Source organism: Acanthopagrus latus, chromosome 19, assembly GCF_904848185.1.
Source record: "Acanthopagrus latus isolate v.2019 chromosome 19, fAcaLat1.1, whole genome shotgun sequence".
Lineage (NCBI taxonomy): Eukaryota > Metazoa > Chordata > Actinopteri > Spariformes > Sparidae > Acanthopagrus > Acanthopagrus latus.
The window spans coordinates 24,917,387-24,929,533 of record NC_051057.1 but is presented as its reverse complement, the minus strand read 5'-3'; the positions used below and the strand labels follow the sequence as shown (position 1 = coordinate 24,929,533).

At 36.9% G+C, this 12,147-nt stretch overlaps 1 long non-coding RNA gene across 2 annotated transcripts; it reads right to left on the bottom strand.

Moving 5' to 3' along the window:
• Positions 1-1,558: 1,558 nt before the first annotated feature.
• LOC119008235 lies at positions 1,559-9,067 on the bottom strand. Of its 2 annotated transcripts, none has more exons than XR_005071361.1 (3): positions 8,654-9,067; positions 7,291-7,347; positions 1,559-1,926 (listed from the first exon to the last, which is right to left on the bottom strand). It is a non-coding gene; the product is annotated as an uncharacterized LOC119008235 (long non-coding RNA). The 2 variants fall into 2 exon arrangements; XR_005071362.1 differs by lacking the exon at positions 1,559-1,926 and adding an exon at positions 5,695-5,997.
• Positions 9,068-12,147: the final 3,080 nt, after the last annotated feature.

Sequence of the window (12,147 nt, the reverse complement as noted above, 5' to 3'; positions counted from 1 at the left end):
TTGGAAAAGTCCCCACCAATGGCAGGCAAATTATATACGAGGTACGTTATAATATAGGCACCGGCCTAGGGTGAAGGATGGAGGATGAGTTATGGAAAAGGGAAATAAAGAGGGAAAAGAATAAGGAAATTTGGGTAAATAAATTTATTAATTGACAGAATAATTCATAAGAAGGTTAGGGTTTAATAATTTATTAGTTGATAAATAAGTTAATGACAACAAACAAGTGAAATAACAAAATAGTTAAAAAAATATAAATAGAATAACAAAATAGTTAAAAAAATATAAATAGTGAAACATTAGGTTAGAAATACATAATTCTAAATTAGTTGGGTTAAAAATAACATAAATAAAACAAGCCATTTCATTGGATAACTAATACACAGATTTAGAAAACTAAAGGGAATTTACTAAAAGAGAAAAGACAGAGTGGGCGGAGTATAAAAGGGAAGTTAGAACAGAAGACAAGTCAGTTTGGCATGAACCACTGAGGGAGCAACATCTCTCCAGGGTTCAGGGAAATTTATACGTAGGATGGCCAGCCTGAAGAAGTCACAGTCAAGACGAAACGTCGCGCGAGCGCCACCTACAGAAGGAAAAGGAAAAGACAATGGTTAACCAAATTAAACAAGGGTGGGAATTACTTGGAAAATAAAAATAAAAATAAAGCCAAACCAGGAAAAAACAAAAAATACAAAAAAATACAAAAAAATACAAAAAAATAGAAAAATATAAAAATACAAAAAAAGAAGCGGTGTTAAAAACAACTAAAGAACATAATTATACTTGATATATCTTTAATTTCATTATATATAAACATTCAACTATATTAAAAATATTATTATATAAATACACCGCGCCGATAAAGCCCAATTAGTGGAGCATGGGGATGGGGGACTAGCCATCCTTGGGGTGGAGAGTGCACCATGGAGACCACATAGTGGTTTCCATTTCTTTCCTTTCACCTAACCTCGCCAGGGCCTCCCATGGATTGGTTGGTCTCCCTCCCCTCCATTTGTACGCTAAGTTAAGCCTCCCCAGTCCCTTACTCTAATCCCAACCCCAATTGAATTTAAGCCTAAACCCAACCCATTTATAAGCTAAATTAAGCCTACCCAGCCCCTTACTCTAACCCCAACCCTATTTGAAAGTAAGCCTAAACCCAACCTATACCCTAACCTCTCTTCTAGTTTTTTAATTGGTTACATTTTAGCCCCAGTTGTGGCCCCAATCCCATCACCTATATTCTAACCCCAATTTGGTTCCCTGCCCTATTCTAATCCCCAAACCCTAACATAGGCCCGTAAATTGACCTTAGAGGTCCAAATGAGCCAAGTCGGCCATTATTTTTAGTTTCCGTATAAGCCCCTTGGAAAAGTCCCCACCAAAGGCAGGCAAAGTATATACGAGGTACGTTATGATATAGGCACCGGCCTAGGGTGAAGGATGGAGGATGAGTCATAGAAAAAGGGAAATAAAGAGGGAAAAGGATTAGGAAATTTGGGTAAATAAATTTATTAATTGACAGGATAATTTACAAGGAGGTTAGGGGTTAATAATTCATTAGTTGATAAATAAGTTAATGACAATAAATAAGTTAAATAACAACATAGTCAAAAAAAATATAAATAGTGAAACATTAGGTGAAGAAATAAATAATTCAAAATTAGTAGGGTTTAAAATAAGAAATACAAACAAGCCATTTCATTGGATAATTAACATACAGATTTAGAAAACCTAAAAGAATTTACTAAAACAGAAAAGACAGAGTGGGCGGAGTATAAAAGGGAAGTTAGAACAGAAGACAAGTCAGTTTGGCAAGAACCACTGAGGGAGCAACATCTCTCCAGGGTTCAAGTAAATTCATACGTAGGATGGCCAGCCTGAAGAAGTCACAGACCAGACGAAACGTCGCGCGAGCGCCACCTACAGAAGGAAAAGGAAAAGACAATGGTTAACCAAATTAAACAAGGGTGGGAATTACTTGGAAAATAAAAATAAAAATAAAGCCAAACCAGGAAAAAACAAAAAATACAAAAAAATACAAAAAAATACAAAAAAATAGAAAAATATAAAAATACAAAAAAAGAAGCGGTGTTAAAAACAACTAAAGAACATAATTATACTTGATATATCTTTAATTTTATGATAAATAAATATTAAACTAGAAATTTATACATTATTATATAAATACACCGCGACGATAAAGCCCAATTAGTGGATGATGGGGATGGGAGGCTAGCCATCCTTGGGGTGGAGAGTGCACCATGGGGACCACATAGTGGTTCCCATTCTTTCCCTATCACCTAACCTTGCCAGGGCCTCCCATGGATTGGTCGGTCTCCCTCCCCTCCATTTGTAAGCTAAGCTAAGCCTCCCCAGCCCCTTACTCTAATCCCAACCCCATTTGAATTTAAGCCTAAACCCAACCCATTCATATGCTAAATTAAGCCTATCCAGTCCCTTACTCTAACCCCAACCCTATTCGAAATTAAGCCTAAACCCAACCCAGACCCTAACCTCTCTTCTAGTTTTTTAATTGGTTATATTTTAGCCCCAGTTGTGGCCCCAACCCCATAACCTATATTCCAACCCCAATTTGGTTCCCTGCCCTATTCTAATCCCCAAACCCTAACATAGGCCCGTAAATTGACCTTAGAGGTCCAAATGAGCCAAGTCGGCCATTACTTTTAGGTTCCGTATAAGCCCCTTGGAAAAGTCCCCACCAATGGCAGGCAAATTATATACGAGGTACGTTATAATATAGGCACCGGCCTAGGGTGAAGGATGGAGGATGAGTTATGGAAAAGGGAAATAAAGAGGGAAAAGAATAAGGAAATTTGGGTAAATAAATTTATTAATTGACAGAATAATTCATAAGAAGGTTAGGGTTTAATAATTTATTAGTTGATAAATAAGTTAATGACAACAAACAAGTGAAATAACAAAATAGTTAAAAAAATATAAATAGAATAACAAAATAGTTAAAAAAATATAAATAGTGAAACATTAGGTTAGAAATACATAATTCTAAATTAGTTGGGTTAAAAATAACATAAATAAAACAAGCCATTTCATTGGATAACTAATACACAGATTTAGAAAACTAAAGGGAATTTACTAAAAGAGAAAAGACAGAGTGGGCGGAGTATAAAAGGGAAGTTAGAACAGAAGACAAGTCAGTTTGGCATGAACCACTGAGGGAGCAACATCTCTCCAGGGTTCAGGGAAATTTATACGTAGGATGGCCAGCCTGAAGAAGTCACAGTCAAGACGAAACGTCGCGCGAGCGCCACCTACAGAAGGAAAAGGAAAAGACAATGGTTAACCAAATTAAACAAGGGTGGGAATTAATTGGAAAATAAAAATAAAGCCAAACCAGGAAAAAACAAAAAATACAAAAAAATAGAAAAAAATAAAAAAATATAAAAAAAGAAGCGGTGTTAAAAACAAATACAACTACAAACATTCATACTTGATATATATTTAATTTTATGATAAATAAATATTAAACTAGAAATTTTATACATTATTATATAAATACACCGCGACGATAAAGCCCAATTAGTGGATGATGGGGATGGGAGGCTAGCCATCCTTGGGGTGGAGAGTGCACCATGGGGACCACATAGTGGTTCCCATTCTTTCCCTATCACCTAACCTTGCCAGGGCCTCCCATGGATTGGTCGGTCTCCCTCCCCTCCATTTGTAAGCTAAGCTAAGCCTCCCCAGCCCCTTACTCTAATCCCAACCCCATTTGAATTTAAGCCTAAACCCAACCCATTCATATGCTAAATTAAGCCTATCCAGTCCCTTACTCTAACCCCAACCCTATTCGAAATTAAGCCTAAACCCAACCCAGACCCTAACCTCTCTTCTAGTTTTTTAATTGGTTATATTTTAGCCCCAGTTGTGGCCCCAACCCCATAACCTATATTCCAACCCCAATTTGGTTCCCTGCCCTATTCTAATCCCCAAACCCTAACATAGGCCCGTAAATTGACCTTAGAGGTCCAAATGAGCCAAGTCGGCCATTACTTTTAGGTTCCGTATAAGCCCCTTGGAAAAGTCCCCACCAATGGCAGGCAAATTATATACGAGGTACGTTATAATATAGGCACCGGCCTAGGGTGAAGGATGGAGGATGAGTTATGGAAAAGGGAAATAAAGAGGGAAAAGAATAAGGAAATTTGGGTAAATAAATTTATTAATTGACAGAATAATTCATAAGAAGGTTAGGGTTTAATAATTTATTAGTTGATAAATAAGTTAATGACAACAAACAAGTGAAATAACAAAATAGTTAAAAAAATATAAATAGAATAACAAAATAGTTAAAAAAATATAAATAGTGAAACATTAGGTTAGAAATACATAATTCTAAATTAGTTGGGTTAAAAATAACATAAATAAAACAAGCCATTTCATTGGATAACTAATACACAGATTTAGAAAACTAAAGGGAATTTACTAAAAGAGAAAAGACAGAGTGGGCGGAGTATAAAAGGGAAGTTAGAACAGAAGACAAGTCAGTTTGGCATGAACCACTGAGGGAGCAACATCTCTCCAGGGTTCAGGGAAATTTATACGTAGGATGGCCAGCCTGAAGAAGTCACAGTCAAGACGAAACGTCGCGCGAGCGCCACCTACAGAAGGAAAAGGAAAAGACAATGGTTAACCAAATTAAACAAGGGTGGGAATTACTTGGAAAATAAAATTAAAAATAAAGCCAAACCAGGAAAAAACAAAAAATACAAAAAAATACAAAAAAATACAAAAAAATAGAAAAATATAAAATACAAAAAAGAAGCGGTGTTAAAAACAACTAAAGAACATAATTATACTTGATATATCTTTAATTTCATTATATATAAACATTCAACTATATTAAAAATATTATTATATAAATACACCGCGCCGATAAAGCCCAATTAGTGGAGCATGGGGATGGGGGACTAGCCATCCTTGGGGTGGAGAGTGCACCATGGAGACCACATAGTGGTTTCCATTTCTTTCCTTTCACCTAACCTCGCCAGGGCCTCCCATGGATTGGTTGGTCTCCCTCCCCTCCATTTGTACGCTAAGTTAAGCCTCCCCAGTCCCTTACTCTAATCCCAACCCCAATTGAATTTAAGCCTAAACCCAACCCATTTATAAGCTAAATTAAGCCTATCCAGTCCCTTACTCTAACCCCAACCCTATTCGAAATTAAGCCTAAACCCAACCCAGACCCTAACCTCTCTTCTAGTTTTTTAATTGGTTATATTTTAGCCCCAGTTGTGGCCCCAACCCCATAACCTATATTCCAACCCCAATTTGGTTCCCTGCCCTATTCTAATCCCCAAACCCTAACATAGGCCCGTAAATTGACCTTAGAGGTCCAAATGAGCCAAGTCGGCCATTACTTTTAGGTTCCGTATAAGCCCCTTGGAAAAGTCCCCACCAATGGCAGGCAAATTATATACGAGGTACGTTATAATATAGGCACCGGCCTAGGGTGAAGGATGGAGGATGAGTTATGGAAAAGGGAAATAAAGAGGGAAAAGAATAAGGAAATTTGGGTAAATAAATTTATTAATTGACAGAATAATTCATAAGAAGGTTAGGGTTTAATAATTTATTAGTTGATAAATAAGTTAATGACAACAAACAAGTGAAATAACAGTAAATAGAATAACAAAATAGTTAAAAAAATATAAATAGTGAAACATTAGGTTAGAAATACATAATTCTAAATTAGTTGGGTTAAAAATAACATAAATAAAACAAGCCATTTCATTGGATAACTAATACACAGATTTAGAAAACTAAAGGGAATTTACTAAAAGAGAAAAGACAGAGTGGGCGGAGTATAAAAGGGAAGTTAGAACAGAAGACAAGTCAGTTTGGCATGAACCACTGAGGGAGCAACATCTCTCCAGGGTTCAGGGAAATTTATACGTAGGATGGCCAGCCTGAAGAAGTCACAGTCAAGACGAAACGTCGCGCGAGCGCCACCTACAGAAGGAAAAGGAAAAGACAATGGTTAACCAAATTAAACAAGGGTGGGAATTAATTGGAAAATAAAAATAAAGCCAAACCAGGAAAAAACAAAAAATACAAAAAAATAGAAAAAAATAAAAAAATATAAAAAAAGAAGCGGTGTTAAAAACAAATACAACTACAAACATTCATACTTGATATATATTTAATTTTATGATAAATAAATATTAAACTAGAAATTTTATACATTATTATATAAATACACCGCGACGATAAAGCCCAATTAGTGGATGATGGGGATGGGAGGCTAGCCATCCTTGGGGTGGAGAGTGCACCATGGGGACCACATAGTGGTTCCCATTCTTTCCCTATCACCTAACCTTGCCAGGGCCTCCCATGGATTGGTCGGTCTCCCTCCCCTCCATTTGTAAGCTAAGCTAAGCCTCCCCAGCCCCTTACTCTAATCCCAACCCCATTTGAATTTAAGCCTAAACCCAACCCATTCATATGCTAAATTAAGCCTATCCAGTCCCTTACTCTAACCCCAACCCTATTCGAAATTAAGCCTAAACCCAACCCAGACCCTAACCTCTCTTCTAGTTTTTTAATTGGTTATATTTTAGCCCCAGTTGTGGCCCCAACCCCATAACCTATATTCCAACCCCAATTTGGTTCCCTGCCCTATTCTAATCCCCAAACCCTAACATAGGCCCGTAAATTGACCTTAGAGGTCCAAATGAGCCAAGTCGGCCATTACTTTTAGGTTCCGTATAAGCCCCTTGGAAAAGTCCCCACCAATGGCAGGCAAATTATATACGAGGTACGTTATAATATAGGCACCGGCCTAGGGTGAAGGATGGAGGATGAGTTATGGAAAAGGGAAATAAAGAGGGAAAAGAATAAGGAAATTTGGGTAAATAAATTTATTAATTGACAGAATAATTCATAAGAAGGTTAGGGTTTAATAATTTATTAGTTGATAAATAAGTTAATGACAACAAACAAGTGAAATAACAAAATAGTTAAAAAAATATAAATAGAATAACAAAATAGTTAAAAAAATATAAATAGTGAAACATTAGGTTAGAAATACATAATTCTAAATTAGTTGGGTTAAAAATAACATAAATAAAACAAGCCATTTCATTGGATAACTAATACACAGATAAAGAAAAAAAAAGGGAAATTACTAAAACAGAAAAGACAGAGTGGGCGGAGTATAAAAGGGAAGTTAGAACAGAAGACAAGTCAGTTTGGCAAGAACCACTGAGGGAGCAACATCTCTCCAGGGTTCAAGGAAATTCATACGTAGGATGGCCAGCCTGAAGAAGTCACAGACCAGACGAATCGTCGCGCGAGCGCCACCTACAGAAGGAAAAGGAAAAGACAATGGTTAACCAAATTAAACAAGGGTGGGAATTACTTGGAAAATAAAATAAATAAAGCCAAACCAGGAAAAAACAAAAATACAAAAAAATACAAAAAAATACAAAAAAATAGAAAAATATAAATACAAAAAAGAAGCGGTGTTAAAAACAACTAAAGAACATAATTATACTTGATATATCTTTAATTTCATTATAAATAAACATTCAACTAGAATTTAAAATATTATTATATAAATACACCGCGCCGATAAAGCCCAATTAGTGGAGCATGGGGATGGGAGGCTAGCCATCCTTGGGGTGGAGAGTGCACCATGGGGACCACATAGTGGTTCCCATTCTTTCCCTATCACCTAACCTTGCCAGGGCCTCCCATGGATTGGTCGGTCTCCCTCCCCTCCATTTGTAAGCTAAGCTAAGCCTCCCCAGCCCCTTACTCTAATCCCAACCCCATTTGAATTTAAGCCTAAACCCAACCCATTCATATGCTAAATTAAGCCTATCCAGTCCCTTACTCTAACCCCAACCCTATTCGAAATTAAGCCTAAACCCAACCCAGACCCTAACCTCTCTTCTAGTTTTTTAATTGGTTATATTTTAGCCCCAGTTGTGGCCCCAACCCCATAACCTATATTCCAACCCCAATTTGGTTCCCTGCCCTATTCTAATCCCCAAACCCTAACATAGGCCCGTAAATTGACCTTAGAGGTCCAAATGAGCCAAGTCGGCCATTACTTTTAGGTTCCGTATAAGCCCCTTGGAAAAGTCCCCACCAATGGCAGGCAAATTATATACGAGGTACGTTATAATATAGGCACCGGCCTAGGGTGAAGGATGGAGGATGAGTTATGGAAAAGGGAAATAAAGAGGGAAAAGAATAAGGAAATTTGGGTAAATAAATTTATTAATTGACAGAATAATTCATAAGAAGGTTAGGGTTTAATAATTTATTAGTTGATAAATAAGTTAATGACAACAAACAAGTGAAATAACAAAATAGTTAAAAAAATATAAATAGAATAACAAAATAGTTAAAAAAATATAAATAGTGAAACATTAGGTTAGAAATACATAATTCTAAATTAGTTGGGTTAAAAATAACATAAATAAAACAAGCCATTTCATTGGATAACTAATACACAGATTTAGAAAACTAAAGGGAATTTACTAAAAGAGAAAAGACAGAGTGGGCGGAGTATAAAAGGGAAGTTAGAACAGAAGACAAGTCAGTTTGGCAAGAACCACTGAGGGAGCAACATCTCTCCAGGGTTCAAGTAAATTCATACGTAGGATGGCCAGCCTGAAGAAGTCACAGACCAGACGAAACGTCGCGCGAGCGCCACCTACAGAAGGAAAAGGAAAAGACAATGGTTAACCAAATTAAACAAGGGTGGGAATTACTTGGAAAATAAAAATAAAAATAAAGCCAAACCAGGAAAAAACAAAAAATACAAAAAAATACAAAAAAATACAAAAAAATAGAAAAATATAAAAATACAAAAAAAGAAGCGGTGTTAAAAACAACTAAAGAACATAATTATACTTGATATATCTTTAATTTCATTATATATAAACATTCAACTATATTAAAAATATTATTATATAAATACACCGCGCCGATAAAGCCCAATTAGTGGAGCATGGGGATGGGGGACTAGCCATCCTTGGGGTGGAGAGTGCACCATGGAGACCACATAGTGGTTTCCATTTCTTTCCTTTCACCTACCCTAACCCTAACCCCTAACCCTAGAGATTAAATGATATCATAGAACCCTCAGAGAGCAGTATTTACTTCATTATATAAATATTAGCTTAAAAAATGGATTAATTCATACAGCCTTAAAGCTGCTAATATAGGATTAGTTAGATTAATAAATAAATAAATAAATAAATAAATAAATAAATAAATAGATAATTCATGATATAAATAAATAATTCATAGAAGGAGACAGAGAATTGGACACACCCAGTTTATTTAGTCATTTCAGGCACAATTGGCAATTAACAACAACAACACACACATAGATTCACATTTAAAGGGCAATTACACCACATACTTACCTGACACACAGACACACATAGGATATTTACAATTAAAGGACACTTACACCTAAAATACTTACCTGAAACACAAAGACACATAGTATAGTTACATTTAAGGGACAGTTACACATAAAATTAGGCCCTGAAAAGCAAAAACACATTACAATACTTACCTGAAAAGAAGAAAAACACACATAAAACACTTACCTGGGCCTGAAATGACTAAACATACTTACCAATACACATCAAACACCTACCTGAACTAATTATACTAACCTGGAACACCTGTGCAAAGAAAATACTTACCTGGAGCACTTGTGGAAAGAAAGAAAGAACACAATACTTACCTGGAACACCTGAAAAAGAAAAAAAATACTTACCTGGAACACCTGTAAAAGAACAATACTTACCTGGAACACCTGTAAAAGAACAATACTTACCTGGAACACCTGAAAAAGAAAAGAATACAGCATACCGGTCTACCTTAAACATAGGATCTCTGGGGGAAGCAGCTTTAAACACATTTTTTTAGCACTTTTTTAGACTGAGTTCGGTTTCATTTTCCTTTATTCACTTTGTAAGTTCAGTCAGACACTTTATTTTTATTTTTTATTTTTGTTTTTAGGACCATTTGAGCAACAAAACAGTGAAAACAAATAGAGTTCAGTTTGTGCATGCCCGGACATGTCAGAAGCCTGTACGGAGGAACCGTAGCAAGGGGGAGGGCTTAGTTCTGTAGAGGGTCCGGGGGAGGAGATAAAAGGAAGCCGCAGGAGCAGAGGCGGTCATACCTACTCTGACCTGAGAAGGAGAAGGATCTCTGTCACTCTGAATAAAAACAGCTCTCTTTTGTCCCTTTAGAAGTGTGCTAGGCCTGAAGAAGACCATAACTTTGGTCGAAACGTCGCCGGATAGCACACTCTTTCTTTATTTCTGCAGCAGCTCAAGTGCAGAGCTTTTTCCTTACAAACATTCTCTTTGTTTTGCCTTTTTTCGTTCTTTTCTTTGTTTTTCACTTCTTGGTTTTTCTTTTATTAATAAATATCCTCATTAAACTTAAATATAAATTAGAATTTGATTAAAACATACAGTGCATAAGCACATAAATTAAAACATATCTCCTTATAAAAACATCAATATAACACATAAACCCTAGTAATTATTTAAATACACCGTAAAGGAAAAATTTCTCCAGATGGACGGTGTATGGAGAAGAGTCAGCTACGGGCGCAGGGGGCGACACACCTATGATCCCGGCTGGGATCACGTGAGAGAGGCACAGTGGGGGAAGGACAGTGCACCTTCCCGGCCATTTTCGGCACGGGCTCAGTTCCCCGCACCTAACCCTAACCCCTAACCCTAACCCCCTAACCCTAACCCTAACCCCTAACCCTAACCCTAACCCTAAAGAGATAACTACACCCCTTTCATGGGTGACTGGATCCTGGTCCAACGAAGGGGGCGACGCCGGCCGGCTCGCCCTCCGTATCAGGACCGCAGGGATGGGTGGATGGCGAGTGCTACTTCCGTTCCCTACGGGGGACGGAATAACTTTCGTATCCCTAACCCTAACCCCTAACCCTAACCCCCTAACCCTCCTTCCCCCATTGTTAAGCTAAATTAAAGCTAACCCACCCCAGACTCTTGCCCTAACCTTAACCCCAATTGAGTATAGCCCTAATCCCAACCCCAATTGGCTTTATGTTAACTCTAGCCCCATTTGTGGCCCATACCCCAACCCCCAGGAATTTTCCTAATTTGATTCCCGACTCTATACCCGGCCCCAAACCCTAACCCCAACCCGTAATTTGACCCTAGAGGCCCTAAATTAGAAATTGCCGTATACAGCCCAAAAATAAACACAAATAGTGGAGGCAAAATTAGGTATACGAGGTACGCCAATTCGGACACCGGTTGTGAGTGAAGGATGGAGGGCGGGAGACAGGAAAGGAAGCGGAGAGGGAGAAGGAATAGGGATAGTAGGGTAAATAAATAAATAATACATTAAATATAAATTCATAGGATAAATAAATTCATGACAAACACAAATTTGGAGGTTAAATAATTTATTAATAAATAGAACAAGGTAAATAACAAATATGTTTAATGGGATATAAGTTAAAAAACAAACAAATTAAAAGACAAACAGGTCAATATGCAAATCTAAAAATAGTTAAATAACAAGTTAGTTTAAAAACAAGACAAACAAGTTCATGGACATGGGCAGAGTATAAAAGGGAGAACACAGTTAGAAGAAGATCAGTTTGGCATAGACATCCGGAGGAGCAACATCTCCCCAGAGAACTTAATAGAGGGAACATACCTGTATGATGGCAGCCTGAAGAAGTCCAAGAAGAGACGAAACGTCGCGACGCCACATACAGACAACAAACTAAATAAGGTTAACCAACTCAAACAAGGGAGGGAATTAGAAACAATAGTGAAAGCCAAACAAAAAAATAAAAAATACAAAAAAATAGAAAAAATTAAAAAACAAACAAAAAAAGAAGTGGTGTATAGAAAAAAACAAATACGTTATACTTGATATAAACTTTAATTTAAAGATAAATAAAACTAAACTAGATAAAAACAAATACGTTATTATATATATACACCGCGCTGTTAAATAAAAACCAATTTGAGGTACATGGGGAGGGGGGCCTGGCCATCCCCATGTACAAGAAGGACCGTGCATTTGGGGAGACAGGTAGTGCACCTGTCTCTCTATTATTTCCCC